The sequence below is a fragment of the Rhinopithecus roxellana genome, chromosome 13, assembly GCF_007565055.1.
Source record: "Rhinopithecus roxellana isolate Shanxi Qingling chromosome 13, ASM756505v1, whole genome shotgun sequence".
Taxonomy (NCBI): domain Eukaryota; kingdom Metazoa; phylum Chordata; class Mammalia; order Primates; family Cercopithecidae; genus Rhinopithecus; species Rhinopithecus roxellana.
In genome coordinates, this window is record NC_044561.1 from 17,245,324 (window position 1) to 17,270,585 (window position 25,262).

At 43.1% G+C, this 25,262-nt stretch overlaps 2 pseudogenes; both read right to left on the reverse strand.

The window, feature by feature from the left end:
• Window positions 1-2,227: 2,227 nt before the first annotated feature.
• LOC115892826 lies at window positions 2,228-12,801 on the reverse strand (annotated as a pseudogene).
• An 8,047-nt stretch (window positions 12,802-20,848) lies between these two features.
• LOC115892827 lies at window positions 20,849-23,818 on the reverse strand (annotated as a pseudogene).
• Between the last annotated feature and the right edge of the window lie 1,444 nt (window positions 23,819-25,262).

Genomic DNA, 25,262 nt, shown 5'->3' on the forward strand with positions numbered 1-25,262 from the left:
AGCTTGCAGTGAGCTGAGATCCGGCCACTGCACTCCAGCCTGGGTGACAGAGCGAGACTCCGTCTCAAAAAAAAAAAAAAAAAAAAAAAAAAAAAGATTTATTGACTCACTATACAAAAAATAACAAAGTCCATATTGTCAAAGAAAAAAATAAAATTAAAAATTTCCTGATGATTAATTATGACCTGAAATTCATTCCCATTAAAACATAAGACTATAGCCAATATCCATTTGAAAAGTGAAGAAAAATTGGAAGTACCTATGAAAAATAACCAATTCTAAATAAAAAAGTAAAATCAAATTTTGCTGTTACAAAACACACATGATCTTTTAAGTTATTCAGGCTTAATAGTTTACTAAGCATAGAATTCATAGAGCAATTATTTGGTACTTCTGTCTGGACTCGGGTATTTGCAAAGTACCCCCAGAGAGGGTTGGGAAGGTAAGATAAACATAAAATTGTGATGCTTTTCTCCACACCTCAACAAAGGTGCTTGGATTTAAAAATACAATTTGCGGCCGGGTGCAGTAGCTCACGCTTGTAATCCCAGCACTTTGGGAGGCTGAGGCGGGCGGATCAAGAGGTCAGGAAATCGAGACCATCCTAACTAACACGGTGAAACCCCGTCTCTACTAAAAATACAAAAAATTAGCCAGGCGTGGTGGCGGGCGCCTGTAGTCCCAGCTACTCGGGAGGCTGAGGCAGGAGAATGGCGTGAACCCGGGAGTCGGAGCTTGCAGTGAGCTGAGATCGCGCCACTGCACTGCAGCCTGGGCGACAGAGCGAGACTCTGTCTCAAAAAGACAAAAAAAAAAAAAAAAAAAAAAAAAAAAAAAAAAATTGTAACTCTAGAAGAAAAAGAGAAGAAACAATTTACAACTTCAAAATGTTTTCCAGAACTAGGACAAAACTGCTAACTACTTAGAAATGTTATTTGTGAATCAAAGTGCAAGTGATGCATTAACATCAAATGTATTTGAAGACTCACAGTTTTAAATGTTTTCAACGACACATAACTAGCTGATTTTTTTAAGGTGGTGGGTGTGAAACAAAGATAATACAAATCTGATTTTTCCAGGAGCTGTAGCACTGCCCCTGCCCCCATGAAATTAAATTATAATTTCACTGGTGAACATGAAATAAAACCGTTTTGAGTAAGAGTGAAACAGAAGCAGGAATTTAGATACACACCAAATGCCATATGATGGACTAATTTAAACATAGTATTTTTGGTAACGACCTAACTAGATACTGTCTTTCATAGCTTACCATAATTCTGAGAAATGACTTTTAACAACATACATTTACACTACCACTTAACTAAATGGGAACATACAAATACATAAATTTTTAAAGAAAAAAATTCAAGTTATTTAGAGCAGAAATAAAACTTCAATTATTTACTTTTTTGAAGCTGCATTTAGATAAAAAGGTATACGGTTTATGCTACTTTTCACAATGTAATAAATTTATATTCCAATTTTCTCATAAATGAAAGATTGTAAAGAAAAATATTTTGTTCGTTGAAAATAACATCTCTCTTCTCCTAACCCCGGTAAGAACAGTTAGTGTGCCCTTAATTTCAAGACTTTTGTTTTTGTTGTCATCCATGTCAATTGTCTTTTTCATGAGGTATAATATTTTAAGAAAGAGAGAGATGTAAAAATCAAAGAGAAAACATGCCTTTGGAATGCAACAATTATAAATCATTTCACTAAGAAGCACCCTTTGATATGCTGGTCTGAACTTTTAATATAAAACCTAAACAGTACTTATTTCTGAAGTAGAATTTTCTCCAGTTTTAATAACTTCATACATAGCAATACTAAGGACATCTACCTGTGCTTTCGAGATTTTGGTAGGTGTTCTAATAATGTAATAGTTTAGATATGGCTCGTTGTCAAGGTTGGGTGGGCAGAGATCTCATGAATTGGCTACAGAAAGCTAACTAAACTCTTCATGACTGAATAATGGTTTGCATTTTGCTTGAGCCAAAAAGATGTTTAAGCCATGCACCACCACATTCCCTGCTTAACATTCCTAAGTTTCTTTACTCTTCATAGTTTTCTAATGAACAAACAATTAGTTTTCCTGAGTAAGATTATGAAAAAGTTAACCTTTCTTCCGAAAGTATAAAGACAAATAAAATGTCAACTCACAATACAAATTTTTTACGTAGCATTACAGGTGCAGAGATATTGGCTGCTGCTCTTCATTATGATTGACCTACCCCTTAAAAAGACTGCAACAAACGATCCAATTGTCTAAAATACTTCAAAGTACAGAAACTAAATGCTTTAGCCCATAAACATATCCCTCATCTACTGTGTTGCTAGGGTACACTTGAGCAAAATCTGTCATTCCCACTTACACTTCTGCAATCTCTTGGCAACCAGTGGGAAGATGGTAGAAAACTTTTTCCAGATGGGAAAGTACATTTCCATTTAAATGTTCCTGTGACATGCTTTCCCACGCATTGTCTTGCTTCAGATTTTCAACTTTCAGTGAAGTCTGACTGTGATGCTTTTTTGTATACATTTTCCTGTGATGAGCATCCATTTTGATAAGCTTTTGCCTCCTGAAGGCTCTCTTTTTCCATTTACTGTGGAACTTAACACATGAAAATTATTGTACTCTAGTACTTCTGTGTCTGGCAGTTGTCCTTTGGACAAAAACTTTTCTGCCAAAGTTCTGTCATTCAATTTTGGAGTGGTTGGCTGAGATGAACCTTCATAAACGGTAATGAACTTGCATAAAAATTAAGCTGCTTCTGGGCCAGGCGCGGTGGCTCACACCTGTAATCCCAGCACTTTGGGAGGCCAAGGCGAGTGGATCACGAGGTCAAGCTTTGGAGACCAGCCTGGCCAACATAGTGAAATCCCCTCTCTACTAAAAATACAAAAAATTAGCTGGGCATGGTGGCGGGTGCCTGTAATCCAGCTACTTTGGAGGCTGAGGCAGGAGAATCACTTGAACCTGGGAGGCAGAGGTTGCAGTGAGCCTAGATCGCGCCACTGCACTCCAGCCTGAATGATAGTGCCAGACTCCGTCTCAAAAAAAAAAAAAAAAAGTTAAACTGCTTCTAGTTTTCAAACCACTGCAGTTTTCTCAAGCTTCTGAATGCTAGCAGCAACAAACAGCATCTTTTCTTTTCTTTTTTTTTTTTTTTTTTTGAGGCGGAGTCTCGCTCTGTCGCCCGAACTGGAGTGCAGTGGCCGGATCTCAGCTCACTGCAAGCTCCGCCTCCCGGGTTTACGCCATTCTCCTGCCTCAGCCTCCCGAGTGGCTGGGACTACAGGCGCCCGCCACCTCGCCCGGCTAGTTTTTGTATTTTTAGTAGAGACGGGGTTTCACCGTGTTAGCCAGGATGGTCTCGATCTCCTGACCTCGTGATCCGCCCGTCTCGGCCTCCCAAAGTGCTGGGATTACAGGCTTGAGCCACCGCGCCCGGCCAACAGCATCTTTTCTTAAGCAGTACCCATTATGAAAAAATCTGGAGACTCCATCCTTTATAGTTTCTTTTGTTAAGCTTCTTCCTTAATTCTGGTTTTGTGTCTCATAGCTGTGGGAACGAACATGGTAAACCCTCATGCCAAGGAGCAGGAACCCAATCTCTTCCATTAATGGGTACTTGCTGACCTGTTGCTGAATGTTCTCAGATGAGGCAAAAGGATCAGAGCTTTTTTGCCGTTATCTTTACATCCATTATACAGGGCTTATTAAATGTATGGGTCGCATCTTCCAGTTTTAGGTATAAATCGTTTGGTGCAGTGGGAGGTGACTAGATACCATAATATTTTGGCAAATATTTTCGTAGCATCAATACAGTCAGCAGCATAAACCGTATTATAGAATTCCAGCGCTCTTGGGCCCCTTGGAGGTGGTCGTAACTGTTTCTCAACCGTGCCATCTGGATGTTGCAGTATACCCACTTTGTCCTTCCCGTACATGTGCCCGGCCACCTGATGCGAGAGGGGCACGCAGCCGTTTAGGAAACGGAGTCGGCCGTCCGCCGGCCGCAGGGTGCCTTCAGGGGTGGCCTCGATCGCTGGTGGGGTCAGCATTTCTGGGGGACCCGGGGTCTCGACCTGGAGGTGGGGTTGGCGGCTCTGTTGCCGTAACTGAGAGCAGAAGCAGTAGTGGCACCGACAGCAGAAGCGGTAGCGGCACCGAGAGCAGGAAAAAAAATAGGGCGAGGGAGGGGGCGCCGGAGAACCCCGGGGCCGCTCAGGCTCGGGCGCGAGGAGGCCCGGGGGTTGTCGCGGCTGGTGCTCGCTGAGGCCCGGGGAGGGGCCCCTGATGCCGCGGGGGCGCGGGCGCTCGTCTGCCCAACTCTCGGGGGAGCGCGGCTCTCGGCTCCTGCTCCTCTGCTGCCAGCCCCTGCGCTGCCCAGTAGACAGAACCGAGCCGAGGAGCCTTTCCAGCTAATGAAAAAACAATTGTTATTCAATATTGTTAACTCTGGCCACTCTAGTCTAACATAGAACACCAGAATGGATTCCTCTCATCTGAGCGTCACTTTGTACCCATTACCAATCTCTCTCCAGTTCCCCTCCCCCTCCCAGCCTCCGGTAACCTCTATTGGATATTCTGTTTCAGAAGATATTTTTTTTTTGATCCCACATGCCAGAGATCACGTGGTCAGGTTCTTTCTCTTACCAGGTTCATTTGATTTCACCCAGTGTCCTCCAGGTTCCTCCACATGGCTGTAGATGACATGATTTACTGAAATGCTATGACTGAAGAGTATTCCATCGTGTCTATACTCTTCAGCCATAACATAACATACATACACTCATTATGTATGTTACTGTGGTTCCTTTATGCCATCATCTGTGGATGGACAAGTAAGGTTGATTCCGTATCTTGGCTGTTTTGACTGGTACTGCAGTCACCATGGGAAGGCAGATTCAACACAGGGATTTTGTTGCCTCTAAATGTGTACCCAGTGGTGGGATTGGTATCTGGAGTGACAGTTGCACTACCTCTACCTCAAACTAGAGTTTGAAGAAGCTCAAACTAATTTTTATAGTGTGTCTACTAATTTACATTTCCACCCATGGTATACAAGAGTTTTCCTCTCTGCAAGTCTACACCAGTAGACAGAACCAAGCCGAGAAGCCTTCAACAATTTTTACTTTTGTCTTATATGATAATATCTATTGTAAGTGGAATGAGATGGTATCTGAGTGTGGTTTTGATTTCTGTTTTTGTAAAGATTAGTGATGATGAGAAATGTTTCTTTAAGCTGTGATTCAATTTCCTGTCTTTCTTTAGACAGGACTGTTCAGGTCCTTTAAGCTTGGGTATTCATCATTGTTGGTTTCCAACTTCGTGGTGTCAGTTTATTTCATGTGTTGTATGAGAAACTCTTTCAGAGATAGGAATTTTCTCCATAATTGTTTCCTAGTCTTTACAGTGCCTTGTCTCTTGGTTTATTGCTTCCTTCTCCCTGTAGAAATTATCAAGTTTGGCCGGGCGCGGTGGCTCACGCCTGTAATCCCAGCACTTTGGGAGGCTGAGGCAGCCGGATCACGAGGTCAAGAGATCGAGACCATCCTGGCTAACACGGTGAAACCCCGTCTCTACTAAAAAATACAAAAAATTAGCCGGGCGCAGTGGCGGGCGCCTGTAGTCCCAGCTACTCGGGAGGCTGAGGCAGGAGAATGGCATGAACCCAGGAGGCGGAGCTTGAAGTGAGCCGAGATCGTGCCACTGCACTCCAACCTGGGCCACAGAGCCAGACTCCGTCTCAAAAAAAAAAAAAAAAGAAAGAAAGAAAAGAAAAGAAATTATCAAGTTTTACCTGGTCCTATGTGCTTATATTTGCATATGGTAGTGGTGATTTTTGTGCTCCCATTTCCTCCCTAGCCATCCCTCTTCTTCCTTCACAAGGTCTGGTAATGACTATTGCACTCTCTAAGTCTTAGAGATAATGTTTTTTAGATTCTGAATGAGTGAGATGACTCAAGGTTTGTCTTTCTCTGTCTTCCTCTGCCTGGCTCATCTCATTTACCATCGTGTCCTCCAGGTGCAACCCTGTGGCTCCACGTGGTATGATTTCCTTATACTTTTCTGGTTGAAAAGCATTCTGGTGTCTACGCATAGGACAGCTTCTTTATTCCTTATCTGTAATGGACAGGTACACGATTCCTTATCGTGGCTCTTGTGAATAGCGCTGGAATTCATACAGGAAAGCAGATCTCTCTTCTGTGTCCTGATTTCAGTTGCTTTGAGTGTATACCTAGTAGGAGAATTGCTGGTTGAAACAGTAGTTGTAGTCCGAAGGTTTGGAGGAAGGTCCAAGTTGTTTCTGTAATGTGTATACCGGTTTACCTTCCCACCAACTGTGGAGAGGAGTCTCTGGAAACTCACACCAGTAATTGCCTTTCTTTTACTATTTTTCATCTTTTTGGGGGTAACATTCATTGCGACTAGTGTAAGGTGCTCTGAGTGTGGTTTTCATTTTCTTTTTTTCACGATTAGTGATGTTTACTGAGTTACTGTGCACTTGTTTCACTTTGATATGTAAGACTGGGTGAAGGACCTGAAGACATGAGGTTGATAAAAGAGAAGGTAAAAAGCAAAGATTCTCAACATCGCAAATCCTTACGAAAACATACATCAAAACCATACTCTGATACTGTCTTGCTCCAGATAGAATTAATAGTACCAATATTTGATGACAATTTCATTGTTATAGAATTTGATGACAATTTCATTGTTATAGTCTATAACAATGAAAAAATATATAACGAAATATATATATATATATATATTTTTTTTTTTGAGATGGAGTCTCGCTCTGTTGCCCAGGCTGGAGTGCAGTGGCACAATCTCGGTTCACTGCAAGCTCCGACTCCCGGGTTCATGCCGTTCTCCTGCCTCAGCCTTCCCAGTAGCTGGGACTACAGGTGCCCACCACCACGCCCAGCTAATTTTTTGCATATTTTAGTAGAAATGGGGTTTCACCGTGTTAGCCAGGACGGTCTCGATCTCCTGACCGTGATCCGCCTGCCTCAGCCTCCCAAAGTGCTGGGATTACAGGCGTGAGCCACTGCATCCTGACATTTTGATATATTTTTATGTAGCCTCATGATCAAATCATCATATCTGGCATCTCTGTGACCTCCCACAGTTATTATTTCTCTGTGGAGAGAACGTTCTGAGCCATTCTTTCCAGCTTATTTTGAAAAATTTGCTTTGATACTGTTGACCTGAGTCACCTTGCTGTGGTATAGAATGCCAGAATGTATTCCTCTCATCTGAGTGTCACTTTGTACCCATTACCAATCTCTGCCCAGGCCCCCTCCTCCTCCCAACCTCTGGTAACCACTATTGGATGTTCTGCTTCTAGGAGTCAATGTTTTTTGGATTCCACGTTCCTGAGGTCATGCAGTGTGGGTCTCTCTCTACCAGGCTCATTTCATTTCACCTATTGTCCGCCAGGTGTCTCCACATGGCTGCAGATGATATGATGTCTGGAAGTGTTAGAGCTGAAAAGTATTTCATCGTGTACATGTACTGCAGGTCCTTTATCCCTTCATCTGTGGATGGACAGGTAGGTTGATTCCGTATCTTGGCTATTGTGACTAGTGCTTCAGGAAACGTGGGAAGGCAGATAACTCTTAGACACCAGGATTTCATTTCCTCTAAATGTGTACTCTGTGGTGGGATTGCTAGCTGGAGTGGTAGTTATACTTTTAATATTTTCAGGAACCTACAAGTACTTTTCATAGTGTGGTTTTTTTTTTTTTTGAGATGGAGTCTCGCTCTGTAGCCCAGGCTGGAGTGCAGTGGCCGGATCTCAGCTCACTGCAAGCTCCACCTCCTGGGTTTACGCCATTCTCCTGCCTCAGCCTCCCGAGTCATAACAACATCATTGTGTTCTTAAATTAGACAATTCTTAGCACATATAAAAGCATATTAACCTCTTTCAACTAGGACAATGTCAGGATTTATCGAAATTCTTCACCATCATCAATGTTTTATTTCAAAATCTTGATTGTTAAGTACTATAAAAATGCACCCTAATCAAATGATGTGTTTTTGGTCTGGGAAATTCAAGGAAAAAATACTCGTACAATTAAATTTCATATCCTAAACATTTAAGTATTTCAGCCTGCCTCTCTAAACTTAAGAAAGATATCAGTTCCTCTAATAGGATGGATACATTTTCTCACTGTATTTCCTACTTCTTTTTAAATTTTCTCCTCCAATTGGGCATTCAGAAATGTGAATCTGTTTGTTTGTTTTTTTTAGTTTTGCTGCATTTCTGAGTATACAAATACACTTATAACTATAGTATCAATGTATGTGCGTGTGTGTGTATATATATATATAATTTGTGTATATGCATATATTTGTTCAATCTGGAAGCCACTGAAATTTTCTGTTTGTAACAACACAGAATGACCTATCCTTTCAGCACCTACCCCCATTATACCCTCTGTTTTATAATCGCTGGACAAAATACAGCATCATCTATATTAATGCAGATGGTATACATCATTCGTGACCTATTTATTTGTTCTAGAGATTTGTACTTAGCAATGATAGACATTAGTACTATAATATTTACATCATGAAAGGTACCTATTCTCTTTGAAACATAGCAACTCTCTCAACCCTAAAATTTTCATTTGTTCTATTTTATATTAGGGCAGGTCATGTTCCTTTCAACAACTTGTTCCCTTGAGCATATCATAAAAGGATTTGCAATTGGGTGATTTATCAGCCGAAATACACATGCAGTTATACATTTTGAAAGCTATCTAAAATTCTGCATTCAGAAACACTTTAATTATATGCGTTAGGCTGGGCGTGGTGACTCACGTCTCTAATCCCAGCACTTTGGGAGGTCAAGGTGGGTGGATTGCTTGAGTCCAAGAGTTGGAGACCAGCCTGGGCACCACGGAAAAACCCTGTCTCTACGAAATATTAGCTGAGCGTGGTGATAAGAACCTGTAGTCCCAGCTACACAGTAGGCTGGGGTGGGAGGATCACCTGAGCCTGGGAGGTCAAGGCTGCAGTGAGCTGTGATCACGCCACTGCACTCCAGCCTGAGTGACAGAGACCCTGTCTCAAATTTTAAAAATTATATGTTTTCACCCAAAGTGTTCACCCCCCCAAAAAGATGCACTGGTGAAAATATAGTGATTTTTTTGCTTTAAATACTCAGTGAATGGCCAGCTATTTACATACACAACGGTAGACAAATTCCTCTGTGAATTCACAAAGTTTGGGAGATAAATAATTGCATAGTAATATATAGAGATAAGTGGAAAAATTAAGTTTGATAATTATATTATAGAGAAATATGATTTTTATAACTTAATATCAACTAACACTATCTTTTATCTAATTCTGAACAGTTTATTGGTTCTAGAAACAGTAGATCACTCAGGAATGGTAGAAATATGACTTTTTAGGGAACTACAACTTTTCAAAAATGTGACTTTAAAAGATGTCACTTTTTACAGAAATATGACTTTTATAACTGAATATCTATTTATGCTGTCTTTAATTTAATTCTGAACAGTTTGCTTATTGGTTCTAGAAATACTAGATGACTCAGGAATGGTAGAAATATCTGGCAATGGAATTTCAAATTGAGAATGGAACTTCTGGTTGTTACTAACATATTGGTTTTGCCCCTGCTCAGTTTGAAATTCTTGCCATTGAGTATATTTTGGGGTACACAATTTCTCCTCCTAAAGCTTATTTTAATAAGCACAGAATAATAATTAATGAGCTTGGGTTTTTTTTTTTTTTTTGAAGTAAAACGCCTAATCTTTAATGACACTCCTGTGCGTGTGAAAGCACTCTTGTTGGTGAAGCAGAAAGTGGACCTCACAATACGCATTGTGACTTTACCCTGAGACGTTGATGATGCTCCTGTCGCCATGGTTATGTGATTGGGTATATCTTGCCCTCGTCCTAACTGCCACTGTCTGTGCTGAGTTTTTCAAAGCTCATAGCAGGTTGAACATGCTTGCTGTCATTTTCACAGATTCTGGTTTTTCTTATGGTGAACCTGAGTTCCTGCATTATAAAGGTATGTTGACATTGGCCTGGTGAATGCTGTCCTCTCCAATGTACTAGTTAATATTTAAAAATATATTTCATTTAAAAATTCTCCTCGGCCGGGCGCGGTGGCTCAAGCCTGTAATCCCAGCACTTTGGGAGGCCGAGACGGGTGGATCACGAGGTCAGGAGATCGAGACCATCCTGGCTAACACAGTGAAACCCCGTCTCTACTAAAAATACAAAAACTAGCCGGGCGAGGTGGCGGGCGCCTGTAGTCCCAGCTACTCGGGAGGCTGAGGCAGGAGAATGGCGTGAACCCGGGAGGCGGAGCTTGCAGTGAGCTGAGATCCGGCCACTGCACTCCAGTCCGGGCGACAGAGCGAGACTCCGCCTCAAAAAAAAAAAAAAAAAAAAAAAAAAAAAAAAAAAAAAAAAAAAAAAAAATTCTCCTCTGTATTTTTCATACGCAGTTATACATGTGTTTTCTGGTTGTATTTTATTCCTCAATTTATATATTTGAGTCTGGTATCAAGCAGGATGCCTTTGAACTTTTCCTTTATTTAAAAGACATGTCTTATTTCTTGTTATATCTGGCACCCCTCAAACCGCCCAATTAGGTATCCTTCTGGGAAAAATATGGCAAAGTATGTTTTAATGCAGTTTTTACCTAATTAAGAACCTATTAAAATCATTAATTTTAAAAATTAGAAGCAAAGCTAGAATGATGCAGATGTCTTTGAGGCTTTTAACACAACAAAGCATATCTATCTTTGTCTTTTGTTGTTGTTTTTTGGTTTGTTTGTTTGTTTTAGAGATGGAGTCTCACCCTGTCGCATAGGCTAGAGTGCAATGGTGTGATCTCCGTTCACTACAACCTCCGCCTCCCGGGTTCAAACAATTCTCTTGCCTCAGCCTCCTGCGAATAGCTGGGATTTCAGGCATTCGCCATCATGCCCAGCTATTTTTGTATTTTTGTAGAGACGAGGTTTCACCATGTTGGCCGGGCTGGTCTTGAACTCCTGACCTCAGGTAATCCACCCGCCTCAGCCTCCCAAAGTGGTGGTATTACAGGCGTGAACCACTATACTGGGCCCTGACCTATTTTTAATATGTCTTTCCTCTCTCCTTTTTCATGAAATGTGTATTCAGTTTAGTAAATTTGGAATATGTCATTTATATTCACATATTCAGCTGTTCAGCTCTTCTATAATCTTATTGAATTTTTTTGTTTGTTTCATCAGCTACTAAAATAAATATGTTAAAATCTCCCAAAAAAAAAAAAAAAAAGAAAAGAAGTAAGAATGTGTGTTGTCTGTGTGTTAGTGTGTGAAACAAAACACACTTTTATTTTTATGATTGGATTTTATCCAAAATCATAGAGATAACAATTACAGTCAATCACCCAACCTACTTACCTTTCCAAAGGTAAATATAATCAAGTATAATCATTTTTTCTCATCCAAAGAGTAGTTCATATTTCAACAAAGATAGAGAAATGAAATGAACTGGTAAACACTACTAACCAAGAACGTACAGATTTACTCACACCAAGAGACACATAGGTCATATACATATACATAAAGATACATTTAAAAATAATAAGATGATAATTGTAGACGTTTGCGTATAGAGTGTAGCTTTGAAAAACTGTTAATACTGTTTTTGATGGACTGTGTGACTTAGTTCTCCTGACTTATCATTCGGAGTTCTTTCCAAGGAGGTTGTTGCTTCCATGACTCAGAAACAATAGAAAGTTAGAGGCACTTAACATTTGTTAAGCATAAATAAGGTGGCCGGGTGCGGTGGCTCATGCCTGTAATCCCAGCACTTTGGGAGGCCGAGGCAGGCGGATCACCTGAGGTCAGGAGTTTGAGACCAGCCTGACCAACATGAAGAACTCCCGTCTCTACTAAAAATGGAAAATTAGCTGGGTGTGGTGGTGCACACCTGTAATTGCAGCTACTCGGGGGCTGAGGCGCAAGAATCACAGAACACAAGATACCGCTTCACAATTAGCCTCAAGTGTCACCCTTGTGGCAACTCTCTTGTACAGCTGGGTTAAAGAGCCTCGGTGCTCACATGGGGTCATCTCCTCACCCTGCCTTCCCTCACTGTGGGTAGCTTGGGCTGAAATTAGACCTCACCTTGCTAGGTGATCTAGACCTGGCTGAAACTAGGCCCCCTCAAGCAATGATTGCAAACACAAGCGATAGGAAGGGAAGACTAGAAGGAAAATGTACGATTTACAGTGGACATTTTAACATGTATTTCAGTATTTTCTAGTTTTTAATAAATGATTTATAACAAAGAATTGAATAAATATAATTTAACCCTGGTACCTGATATTGAATTTAGTTCCTCAATAAAAGTTTACACGTAAACAGGGACTGAACCCTATACCAGATGTTAAATGTTGCAGCAGCGGATGGGGGTCTGTGGAGGCTGAAAGGGAGTTGGTCAATGTCAAGGAGTCAGTGGCAGTTCTGCTGGACTTTAAAATGGGCTGAGGGAGTGACAGGACTCTGTGGTTGAATGCTAGCATGTATTTTAGTATTTGCTCATTTGAAGTTTGATTATTTCGTGATGCTTTCATTTGCTATTACCTAGAAAGACGAAGGTTCTATTTCCTTTCTGCCCATCTCTCTGCCTTCCCTGGTCCTTGGAAGAGGATGGCCCAGGAGAAACTCAATTCATACTGGTTAACCAACCACATCCATAAGTTCTAGCCTTTCGTTCGTGTCACCACCAATGAACTGACAGTCATGCTGCATCTTTTCAGGTTCCCCAGAAGATCAACAGAAGGCGGATTCCAAAGACTGGGCAAGTGAGGACCCCTTCTGTATGACCAAGGTAAAGTAGCCTGTCTTTGCCTAAAATATGTGTTATTTTCTTGCTTATTTCATTTTTCAATTGATATCAGATAGGGAAAAATGATCAGGTGCATTGTAGGTGTTAGATAATGTTTCCTTGGGGATGGAGGGGATGCGCCTCACCCACTGACACCTGATTCAAGAGGAAATCCTGAACTGGCAGGGCCGGGTCACACACAGCATGTTAGGGTACACTTCTTTTTTTTTTCTTTTTTTTTGAGACGGAGTCTCGCTCTATCGCCCAGGCTGGAGTGCAGTGGCGTAATTTTGGCTCACTGCAACCTCCGCCTCCTGGGTTCAAGTAGTTCTCCTGCCTCAGCCTCCTGAGTAGCTGGGATTACAGGTGTGCACCACCATGCCCAGTTAATTTTTGTATTTTTAGTAGAGACAGGGTTTCACCATGTTGGTCAGGCTGGTCTCAAACTCCTGACCTCGTGATCCACCCGCCTTGGCCTCCAAAAGTGCTGGGATTACAGGTGAGCCACCGTGCCCGGCCAGGCGACACTTTCTTCTGCAACAAGTTTTCCACTTTAAGAATTTTGTGGCCAGGCGCGGTGGCTCAAGCCTGTAATCCCAGCACTTTGGGAGGCCGAGACGAGGGGATCATGAGGTCAGGAGATCGAAACCATCCTGGCCTACACGGTGAAACCCCGTCTCTACTAAAAAATACAAAAAACTAGCCGGGCGAGGTGGCAGGCGCCTGTAGTCCCAGCTATTCGGGAGGCTGAGGCAGGAGAATGGCATCAACCCGGGAGGCGGAGCTTGCAGTGAGCTGAGATCCAGTCACTGCACTCCAGCCTGGGCGACAGAGCGAGACTCCGTCTCAAAAAAAAACAAAAGAATTTTGTAACTGCCACCCCAAAATTGTCTTGACAAAGATATTTTTCAACAGAAGCTGTTGTGCTTTCTACATATGAACTCTACTCTAGATTTTGGGACTTTAGACTTAAACATTCTTTCCCATCTTGGTTACCGAGAGCCCCTAAGAGAACGAAAGACCTGTGCAAACAGCCCACAGTATGATCTCATCCTCAGAGTGTTTTCTTTCTTCTAATTGCAGGTGACCCCAAAGAACACAATTAATGGTATGTATTCTGGAATCATTCACCGGGTGTAAAAAAAAAAAAAAAAAAAAGTGTATGTATAAGAAATGTGGAACTTAGTTGCTGACTTTCGTCTAGAGAATCTCTGTGATCCAAGACACCTGGAAAGAATGAGAATTTGGGGTGGACTAAAACTGGTTTTGCAGGTGAGAAACTCTTGTCACCTACGTGCAATCCCTGGAAACAGGTGTATTCACTTTAGGTGGTGTGGATTTGTGTGCACCAAGGCAGAAGGTGTCTATGTGTAGGTCTGTGATGTCTTTGTGAATGTGTGTCCAACACACAGGTGGGTGCAAGCTTAAGGGGTCTGCACATTCAATGAAAGTGAGACTGGACTTCATTATTCATACATTTTCAATAATCTATTGTCTCTGTAACATGAAATTAATGATGCAATACCATAGAATATTTCCCTAATATTGAATCTTGTCTCTCAATAAAGAGTTGCTTAAAAGCACATGAGAAGTGCTACTCAACAAATGATATGTGCTGTAGCTGCCGTGAAAGCATTCATTTGGGAAGTCATAAGACTTATGGCTAAAGTTATGACTTATGCTCTAAACTCAGCCATGAGTTTTGTAAGACAATTGAAGGGGAGGATAAAAGACCCGATTTGCCTCCTCTGTTCAGTGGTTCTGTTATATGCCTTGTGGAGTACAGTTACACGGGAAGTTGATGGAGTAAACACAACAAAGAATTGAACAGGTTAACTGAATCCATAAGACTGTGGTGAGGTTAGTCAATGATATGGGTCATTTATTTTTTAACTTTTATTTTAAGTCCAGGGGACATGTGCAGGTTTGTTACACAGGTAAACTCATGTCACAGGGGTTTGTTGCACAGATTATTTCATCATCCAGGTACTGGGCCTAGTATACAATGGATCTGTTTTTCTGATCCTCTCCTCCCACCCACCCTCCACTCCCAAGTAGACCCAAGTCTGCTCTTCCCCTCTTTGTGTCCACATGTTCTCACCACTTAGCTCCCACTTATAAGTGAGAACATGCAGTATTTGGTTTTCTGTACCTTTATTAGTTTACTAAGGATAATGGTCTCCAGCTCCACCCATGTTCCTGCAAAGGACATGATCTCATTCTCTTTTACGGCTGCATAGTATTCCGTGGTGTATATGTACCACATTTTCTTTATCCAATATGTCATTGGTGGGCATGTGGGTCTTTGCTATTGTGAATAGTGCTGCTGTGAACATATGTGTGGATGTCTTTAGGGTAGAATGATTTACATTTCTTTGGGTATATACCCAGTAATGGGATTGCTGGTTTGAATGATATTTCTGTTTTTAGCTCTTTGAGGAATCACCATACTCCTTTCCACAATGGCTGAACTAATTTACACTGTCTCTAACAGTGTGTAAGTGCTCCCTTTTCTCTGCAACTTTGCCAGTATCTGCTATTTGACTTTTTAATAATAGCCATTCTGATGTGTGAAATGGTGTCTCATTTTGTCCCACCGGTTTTTTTTAACTGTTAAGTTCAGGGGTACGTGTGCAGGTTTGTTACATAGGCCAACTTGTGTCACGGGAGTTTGTTGTACAGATTATTTTGTCACCTGGGTGTTAAGCCTAGTACCCATTAGTTATTCTTCCTGATCCTCCCTCCTCCCACCCTCCCCCTCCGATAGGCCCTGTGTGTGTTGTTCCACTCTGTGTGGCCCTGTAAGATTGGTCGTTTTTAGGTCAAATTTTACACAGTGTGTTCTTTATGTGCTTTCTTCTAGTACTTTCTATTTTTTGTTAATAACCAGGCCACTGCTGCTAAAATCTCTACTAAAAGTGGGCACATCTTTGTGGTAACAAATAGAAGCCTGTAAAGTTGTGACACCTTAAATTTTGCCAAGTTATGAGGGTTTTGCCTGAGATGGATGACAGAGTTGTGTAAGAATGTGGGGTTCCTCTGAAGACTATGGAACTTTCTGAGAATAAAGATCTTATTTGTTTCTATTACATAGGGTTAAAGCAGGGATACCGTGGTCTCTAAGGCACATAGGAGGCTCTGAGAGTAGAAAATGAGATCTCTCCAAACTGGAATATAAATCTCTATTTCTGTATTTAGGATCCCTCTGAGAGCAAGCAGAGGTTCACAGAAGGATACAGATCACTAAGAGAAGTAAATAATGGGAAACACAGGTTTATAGCATTTAGAAGAAAATACCAAGATGAACATATTAATATCTAAAGTGAGTTTTGATGAAAACAATTTTAAAATTTTTTTTAAACTCAAAAAAAAAAAAAAAAAAAAACTCAAAATGTAAATATCAGGACCATGTGACTTACTTTTATTTCTACCAAATAATACAATACAGACTGGCAGTCCTGGTCACACACTTCCGGAGCACACAGAGCAAACACAGCCTGGGCACACACTTCCGGAGCACACAGAGTCCTGGGCACACACTTCCGGAGCACACAGAGTCCTGGGCACACACTTCCGGAGCACACAGAGTCCTGGGCACACACTTCCGGAGCACTCAGAGCAAACACAGCCGTAGTGCTTTGTCATTTTAGGAGAGTCTTGATTCCACTCCTGCAATAATAGACTTGACTGGAAAGGGGAAGGACAGAAACATTCCTCTGAATGTAGAACCCAAAATCTGAAAACAAATGTTAGTGATCTAGAGTCGGACTTAAAAAAAACAGTAGGATGAACAGTGGTATTTTATGAGAGGACTTTCATAGGGCTCACGAGAGAGAATCAATGGCATTTTCACTAGTGAAGGATTGGGAGAAGAGGCAGAGAGCCACTGGGTTAATGGAAGGGACATCTGGAGACAGAGGGAAAGGGGGATCAGAGTAAACCTGAATGAGAGTCCTGGGGCAGAGGTTTCCAGGCTGTGGCTCTGGAGGGGCCTTTTTTTTTTTTTTTTTTTTTTTTTTTTTAAAGACAGAGTCTTGCTCTGTCTCCCAGGCTGGAGTGCAGTGGTGCGATCTCAGCTCACTGCAAGCTCCACCCCGCTAGGGTCACGCCATTCTCCTGCCTCAGCCTCTTGAGTAGCTGGGACTACAGGCGCCTGCCACCACGCCCGGCTGATTTTTTGTATTTTTAGTACAGACAGGGTTTCACCGTGTTAACCAGGATGGTCTCGATCTCCTGACGTCGTGATCCACCCACCTCGGCTTCCCAAAGTGCTGGGATTACAGGCATGAGCCACTGCACCCGGCCAGAGGGGTCTGAGAGGAGATGGGACTGTCCCTTGCCACAGCAAGGTCAAGGAATGAATGTGGAGTTTGTAAAATAGAAAGTGATCTTTGATGAGGAAAGAATGAGCTGATAAGGGGCACACGCCATGCTGGTGCATGTGCTGCCCATTCTTAGCCACATCTTGTTCCAGGTGGCTCAGATCAGCAGTCAAGGAGAAAGTGGGAGTGGCAGACTAAAGTCATTAAACCACCAAAGCACCAGCCCAGATGGCCACTTTTTCAGTTAATTCGCATTAGGTACTTATTGAGGTTTGATAAGTAGGAGAGAAGTTGTTGCTTGCAGAAGCAGCTTGTGATAGATGTTTGGCATAAGCCTGAGCAGTCTTGGAGACAGGCAGACACTGGCCCCTCACTGTGGTCACCGGAGGAAACAGTTACTGAGAGACAGCTGACGGGGTGAAGGGAGTGGGGGAGGAAGGCCACGCATTTGTGCTTCCAAAGGTCCCACAGATGACATCCTTTAAAAGAAACTGTGTCGTATTTGGGGTGGAAGATTTGAAAGGCAGAGAAAAACAATGCTTTATAATTAGGGACCTGTCTTCATCTCAGGCAACTCTTCCCGAGCAGGAACTCTGTCTTTCCACACACCTTGGAATAAAAGGATTGGAGAAAGAGAGTGAAGGGGTCCCTCTGATCAGTGATCTGGGGCATGATACAGAGGTCTCAGTTGTTCAGGAATCTCTGTCTCTAGGGAACCAAATTCATTTCCCCCCCAGATCCTTCACTCATTGGAATGGGATTCTGCAAATCACTCACCATCTCTAAGTGATACTCAGTGCCCTCCACTGGAAAATCTGAGCAGCGGCCCCTCCTCTGCCCACCCTGCCGGGCTGATGTGGGAATTCCAGGAGATAATAGCAGATGTCCTCCAGAAGTTGTAAGGCATCACACCCACGTAAAAGATGAACAGGGACCCATCCTCCACTGGCCTGGAGCCACCCAAACAGCCTCTCCGTGTTCAGCCACTACTAAGTGTCCAGCTTATTCCTTCTGGCATTTAGTAAACCCTTACATATCACTACTGAAATTCTGATGCTCTTTCTTAATATTCTCCTGCATGTAGTGATTTTTCTAGCCCCACACTGTGACATTAATAAGTAGGCCCTATGAATGTTTTAACATGACAGTGCAGAGATCTGAGGACCGAGGGATTGGGTGACCTTTCCTCGTGTCTCTAGTGGGACTGGGGTCCAGGCCCCCACTACACCAGCCCTCTGCCTTTCTGTATCGCCTCATCTATGTGAAGGCATCGCCCACGTAGTCTTTCTAATCCACGTATAAAGTGCTCACTGAACTCCATGATCTTCCTGAGACCCAACTTTGATTCACATGACCCTGTTTGGAAGCCAGTAAACAATGGGATCAGAAGTTAGAACTCAGAACCAGTGATCGCAATTCTCCCTCTGGTCTTTCTGTCAGTAACATATCAGTGGCTCTCTGCACTGCAAAAAGATTAACCAGGATCTTCTCTGATAGAGATTGTAAGAAGATACAGCGTCTACACCAAGAGGCACATGACACAACCTGGACTCTGGGCAAACCACCGGGTGCACCTACATGAAGGTACCGTGGAAATTTATTAAGTTGATTTAAGAATAACAATTGTGGGTTATATTCAGTGTCCCATATGTTAGAAGAAGCTACAGAGGAGGTTAAGCCATATGTTCAAATGTGCCAAAATTTTTATTTGCCTAGTCAAGAAGTATTGCTGAAATCACAAAATTAAATATACATTTAAAAGTCAATTTTGGTTCACATTTAATAGTAAGACAATCTTTCAAGCTAATGTCTAGACATTACTCTATTGTTGAACATTATTGTGAAGAGATCTCCCTGAAACAGTGGAGCTATAATTTTATATTTCTTTAACCAAGAGAGTTTTAGATTGACATAAAAATCGAGCATGTAATACACAAAGTTCCCGTATCATTCCATTCTCTCACCCTACCTTATAATCCCACCTAGTATTCCCATCTTACATTACTGTGTTACATTTGCTAAAATTAATGGGCAAATATTGATACTTTAGTATCTAAAGTCTACCATTCACAGTGTTTTTTCCTGTTTTACATTTCTATGAATTTTGAAATATTTAATATGTTGTTTACCATTTTGATCTCATGAAGAATACTCTCACGGCTCCAAAAATTCCCTCTTCTTTACTTATGAATCTGTCCTCGTCTCCAGCAACCTTGCCAACTACTGATATTTTTACCATCCCCTTTGTTTTGCCTTTTCCAGAATGTCATATAGTTGGAGTCACTTATTAGGTTGGTGCAAAAGTCATTGCGGTTTTCCCATTCTTTAAATGGCAAAAACCACAATTACTTTTGCACCAACCTAATATTATGTATCTTTTTCAGCTGAACTTATTTTACTAATCGATATACTTAGTCACCCTGCTCTGCTGCCTTTCTGTACAGTCTCATCTACGTGAAGCCATGCCCTCACAGTCTTTCTGATACATGCCATTGTCTTTTCTATGCCTTGATGGAGAACTCCTTTAAATCACAGAATAGTATTGTGTTTTACAGATGGTTACTTTTTCATTCACCTCTTGAACATCTTGCTTCTAGTTTGGGTGGTTAGAGAGAAAGCTACTGTAAACATTCCTGTGCAGGCTTTGTGTGGACATAACTTTTCATCTCAACTGAGTACATACCTGAGAGCACAATTTTTGGATTATATTGTGAAAATGTGTTGGGATTCATAAGAATCTGGTGGATTTCATAAGAGAAATCATTTGGTTCTGGTGTTGTCTTTTTTGGAATGTTCTTAATGTTAATTCACTTAATAGGCAGAGGCTGTTCAGATTGTGTATGTTCCTAGTGTGACCTAGGGAAGATTATGTCTCTCAAGGAATTGATACATTTCACCTAAGTTATCAAACTGTGGCAATAGAGTCATTCATAACAGTCCCAGATTATCCTTTTAATGCTCAACAGTTTGGTAGACATGGCCCCTCTTTTATTTCTGATATTAGTAATGTGTGTTATCTTTTTTGCTTTGTTAGCCTGCACAGAGATTAATTATAACAATTACAATTAATAATTACAATAACTAATTGGGGGAATTATCATTGTTAATGTAGATGAACGCACATCCAGGAAAATCTTAGCCACACTGAGCAATGATGGCGACAACTTGTCTTTTCAGTTCTGGATAGGACAGAGGCATTTATCCAGCTCTCTGTTCAAATACACACACTTGCACCACACATGCGCACACACACTCATGCTTTTACTGTGAATAAAATCTAGTGCACTCCTATCATTTGGAAAATCACATGATCCATTAGGTGATCTCCAAATGTTTATTTGCCTCATAACTTCTATAATTTAAACATTAATTTGAACTTACAGAAATAAAAAAGTAAAGCATTTGGAAATTGATCCCAGGATACAGGACATTTCTATAGGAAACAAGATGTGAACATAAGACTCAATGGGTTGGATGGTGGCAATAATACTTAGAATTCAATAATCTAAACAAATTAGATTAAATACAGATTATAGAAATGTCCCATATTTTTCTCCTATGACTTTGTATAATGCTTTTACCAAGTAGAAAGTTCCTAAGTCTACCCACCCTAGTAATTTTCTGACCCTGTTTTCTTTTCAGTGGGGGCCTATCTGGCCTCCCCAGGATGGACCGGAGCATCAATAGTGCCTGAGTTCATCACAGGACAGCTACTCAAGACACCCTGATCACCATTAGGTAGAATTGAAGGAGGCAAAAACGGGTGCAGTAGCTCCTCAGCAGAGACTCTCCTGAATGTATAGACATGGGAACCACCTTTCGTATCAAAAAAGGAAATGTTCTGCATGCCCATATCCAGAAAAATCCCCACTCACTGTAGCTTGCAGTCTACGAAGAGGAAAGTCGGCGGCACCGTGCTGGCAGAGAGGCGGCCTCCAGTCCTCAAACTCACAGTCCAGAATCCACGCTCTGTGGTCAGCTGGATCCTCCTTTTGCGGTGAACAGATTCGCTGCAGACTCCCAGGTCCCATTCTGTACTTGTTCCCACATCCACCTCCCAGTAGTGGTGGCCACAGGTAAAGCAAGGGGAGCCCAGGACACAAATGGACAAGTCACATCTCTGGGCAAGGCCTTGCCGATTCTGTCTGATGCGCCCACTTCGGACGCTCCTGAGGTCATCAGAAATGAGGAGGAAGTTGTTGGCTGTGTCGCCATCCAAGGTCATATCCACTGTGAAAAGGAAAAACAGTTGCTCAGCAAATGGACAGAAGCCAACCCCATGCCTCTCCTCTACTTCCAAGGCCCAAATATCTCTTGACTTTAGTTTAATTCTGTTTCTTCCTCCAAAATCAAAACTTTTCGGCCAGGCGCAGTGGCTCAAGCCTGTAATCCCAGCACTTTGGGAGGCCGAGACGGGCGGATCACGAGGTCAGGAGATCGAGACCATCCTGGCTAACACGGTGAAACCCCGTCTCCACTAAAAAAATACAAAAAACTAGCCGGGCGAGGTGGCGGGCGCCTGTAGTCCCAGCTACTTGGGAGGCTGAGGCAGGAGAATGGCGTAAACCCGGGAGGCGAAGCTTGCAGTGAGCTGAGATCTGGCCACTGCACTCCAGCCTGGGCGACAGAGCGAGACTCTGCCTCAAAAAAAAAAAAAAGAGAAATCTTCCCTATTTCAAATTCGCATAGTTATGCTTTGTAGCAATATGTGACTCTTATTTGCAGTAGCAATTCTTATTTTACCTTATGTCACGTGTTTGCTTCATTGAACTTTTCTTCATTTAGAGTGGAGGGTCTCTGAAGGCAGACACCATGACCCCCTTTCTACCACCTTGATGCAGGAACAAATAAATAATAATTAAGACAATGCAAGTGGTCAATATTAAATATGTTTCTGCTTCCACATGTTATTACTCCAATTCAGTATATAGAGCGTGATTCCAGGCTTTTGTTATTTTCCATGTTTGTAAGTAAATTAACTGTGCCCAGTTCTGACAGCAGGTAGAACATCTCTGCAGCTGACGATGTGATGACAGAAGTGCCGGTCCTGGACATTAGGAGGCTCCAAGGCCAGGAGGAGGAGGGGGCCTTAGATGAAAGAATGTTTTCCATCCTACATGGGAGGTGAGACCTTAAGCAAAGCAATGGTAAATTTTGGAGCCAGGAGAAAGGTATTTGAAAGTTGTTTGTCATAACCGACTGATTGCAGAGAATAAGGGCAGCAAATACAAAGGTCAATAATTTAAGGCACTGGGTATGTGGTTGACAGGTGAAGCCGCCGGTTCTCATGGAGGAGGCAGTGTGATCTGGCCTAGAGAAAATTAATTGTCCAGAGCATTCTGAAAACATTTCTACAAAACATATTATCCTTCAAGTCAAAAGGCTGATACGATCACTAATATAGGTTTTACAGATTACAGTAAGACTTGCGGGGATTGACTGCTGTTTAATGGTGAATTAGGGAATGGACATGGACAGGGAAGGAGGAAGATGGTTCCAAACATGACTTGGACAGGGTGAATGTGTCCTCCCTATTTCTGCAGAGAGACAGTCAGGTATTGGTAGGTGGAGAAGTAGAGATCATGAGTGTCAGGGCAGAAGCTACCAGTGTCGGGGACATCATAGGGGCCCACCACCATTTACAGGCGTAATTCTTTGCTCAGGCTGACCGTAACCTCTTCATTTAAATGTCCCTTTTCTCCAGAGTTATGGAGACTTTTAGTATTTTCTTTTTTTTTTTTTTTTGAGACGGAGTCTCGCTCTGTGGCCCGGGCTGGAGTGCAGTGGCCGGTTCTCAGCTCACTGCAAGCTCCGCCTCCCGGGTTCACGCCATTCTCCTGCCTCAGCCTCCCAGTAGCTGGGACCACAGGCGCCCGCCACCTCACCCGGCTAGTTTTTTGTATTTTTTAGTAGAGACGGGGTTTCACCGTGTTAGCCAGGATGGTCTGATCTCCTGACCTCGTGATCCGCCCGTCTCGGCCTCCCAAAGTGCTGGGATTACAGGCTTGAGCCACCGCGCCCGGCCGACTTTTAGTATTTTCTGTAGCCAGGACCACTGAGCATTTCCTCTAAATTTCATTCCTTGGACTCCAGTCTGCACCCAACTGCCCAGTGGGCCCTCTCAAGGGCCAGGATGGGGCCCACATGTGGCAACCCTGAGAGAGGCTGCGGGAGATGGACCTGAGTGAGCTCTGCACCAAGGAGGGGCCCCCACCAATGCCATTCGGGAAGGAGTGACTCTGGTGCTAAAAGAAGAGAGAAGACGCTCTTAGGGTAGGGAGGTGTTGGTCTGTGGTCAGCGATTGGGGGCTGAGGCCCCCAGGTCCCAACCCTACCTTGCTCCAAAGGCCAAGCAGGCAGGATCTGAAGAATCTGGGGGTTTTCCTTCTGCCCCCGCCTCACCTGGGCTGAGTGACAGAGTCAGACTAGACAGTACTGCCCAGAGCCCTGGTGCCTGCTGCACAGGCTGGGAAGAGCACCCTGCATCCGCTTGTGTGCTCAGCTGGGGACTCCAGGCTCCGTGTGCGAGCGATGTGGGCAGGGGAGCTGGACAGAGCAGCCCCAGTGCCCACACTGGCAAGGGCGTCCCCCTCTGGATGAGCTGTGGGGACCAGATCATCCGTTGCTGGGAAGGCCCTGTCCAAGCTTCTGCTCTCCTGCTGTCTCAGCTCAGGGGTAAGTGGCATTTAACAGTCCCACAGAGACAGCCCTGGGGCCACTGTGGGCTGCTGTAATCTCCAGAGCTGAGTTCCACGAGATGGGTGGCGGGGAGGCTCCCTTAGGAGGAGATGTCAGCAGGTGAGGGTTGATGTGGGCTGGGAAGACCGAGGCAGGGAGCTTCATGTGAACCCCACAAGTTTGAGGCCCCTGGGAAGGCACCTGAGGCTTCTGGAGACTCAAGTCAGGGGAACCAATTTGTGCTCTTGATCCCTGTCCACACCTGGTACTGTGCTGAAGGCTCGGGCCATATCCCAACAGCGGTGGGAAGGAGGCCTTCTTCTCAGGAGACCTCAGATTAGCATTCCCAGGAGAGGAATCTGGGGTCACAGGGAGTCATGTCTGGGGCAGCCAGCTTGACATATCATCCAGCTTCGTGCCCCTTGGCCACTTCCCTGCCACCATACCTTAGGGAGGGCTCAGCAGGAAGAGCTCTTTCATTATTTGCCATTTTCATTTGTGTTCCCTTCCATTTACATGATTTGTTCTGTTGTGGTGGTGTGGTGTGTTGCTCTTTTTTTTTCTTTCTTTTTTTTTTGAGACAGAGTCTCGCTCTGTCACCCAGGCTGGAGTGCAGTGGTGCAATCTCCACTCACTGCAAGCTCTGCCTCCCGGGTTCAAGCCATTCTCCTGCCTCAGCCTCCCATGTAGCTGGGACTACAGGCGCCCGCTTCCACGCCCGGCTAATTTTTGTATTTTTTTTTTTTAGTAGAGATGGGGTTTCACCGTGTTAGCCAGGATGGTCTCGATCTCCTGACCTCGTGATCCGCCCGTCTCAGCCTCCCAAAGTGCTGGGATTACAGGCGTGAGCCACCGCGCCTGGCTTTCTTTTCTTTTTTCTTTCTAAAATATTGCTTATTTATAGTTTTAAAATTTGTTTTGTGCAGGCCGGGTGCGGTGGCTCACGCCTGTAATCCCAGCACTTTGGGAGGCCGAGACCGGCGAATCACGAGGTCAGATCGAGACCATCCTGACTAACTTGATGAAACCCTGTCTCTACTAAAAATACAAAAACTAGCCAGGCGAGGTGGCGGGTGCCTGTAGTCCCAGCTACTCAGGAGGCTGAGGCAGGAGAATGGCGTAAACCCGGGAGGCAGAGCTTGCAGTGAGTGGAGATGGCGCCCCTGCACTCCAGCCTGGGCAACAGAGCGAGACTCTGTCTCAAAAAAAAAAAAAAAAAAAAAAAAAAATTTTGTTTTGTAATACATGTCCAAAATTAGGGGGTGCAGTGGGATTTTTTCCTATTTGTATACACTGAGGAATGATGAAATCAGGGTGTCCCTCACATCTGTTCCCATATCTAGTTTTTATTTCTATGTGTTGTGAACCTTCATTGTCCTTCTTTC